This window comes from Etheostoma spectabile, unplaced genomic scaffold (assembly GCF_008692095.1).
Source record: "Etheostoma spectabile isolate EspeVRDwgs_2016 unplaced genomic scaffold, UIUC_Espe_1.0 scaffold352, whole genome shotgun sequence".
In the NCBI taxonomy this organism is placed as follows: Eukaryota; Metazoa; Chordata; class Actinopteri; order Perciformes; family Percidae; genus Etheostoma; species Etheostoma spectabile.
Window position 1 is genome coordinate 545,100 of NW_022605591.1, and position 802 is coordinate 545,901.

Consider the following 802-nt stretch of genomic DNA (forward strand, 5'->3'; position numbering starts at 1 on the left):
CTAGTAATGATAATAGGCATACCTACCGCTATTGATGATGATAATAATAATAATATAATAATGTGGGCCTAAAAATAATAGCCTGCCTATCTATCTATCTATCTATCTATCTATCTATCTATCTATCTATCTATCTATCTATCTATCTATCTATCGTTAGTGGTGTGTGGGGCGTAGGGCACTAGGGCCCCAACTGCAATGAACCAGCTTTGGGGGGGGCCAGCTTGCAAAAGGTTGAGAACCCCTGACTTAAAGTTACCTGTGAGTTCTGTAAGGATCAGAAGAAGGCTATGTAAAGCAAAGCATTCAGCGAGAAGGGCCCCCCCCCCCAAGTCCCATTGTTGAAAAAAGACATGTACTGAATAGGTTGAAATTTGCCAAAGGACACATTGACTGGCCAAAGGAGAAATGGAGCAACATTATGTAATCTCCCTTTTGCTGAAGAGGAAATGCCTTTGAAATGGGTCTCAACAAGACAATGACCCAAAACACACCAGTAAGCGGGCAAAGTTTTGGTTCCAGATGAACAAGACTGATGTTATGGAATGGTCAGCCCAATCGCCGGAATGGTCGTCTCCATGCAACACAGATGTGAAACAGTTCTCAGAAGTGATGGTTATGCAAGTAAATATTAGTGCAGTGATTAAAAGTAAAGCAAACCCTTGAAACAGTTTTCAGTTCATACAGTAAATGTTTGAGTTTGCAAAAATACTGATACAAATACTGTTTTTTTTCAAACTTGATCAGTGTTGGTCATGTTTTGATTTGGAGTTGAATGTGCAGTGTTCCCAATGCATTGATA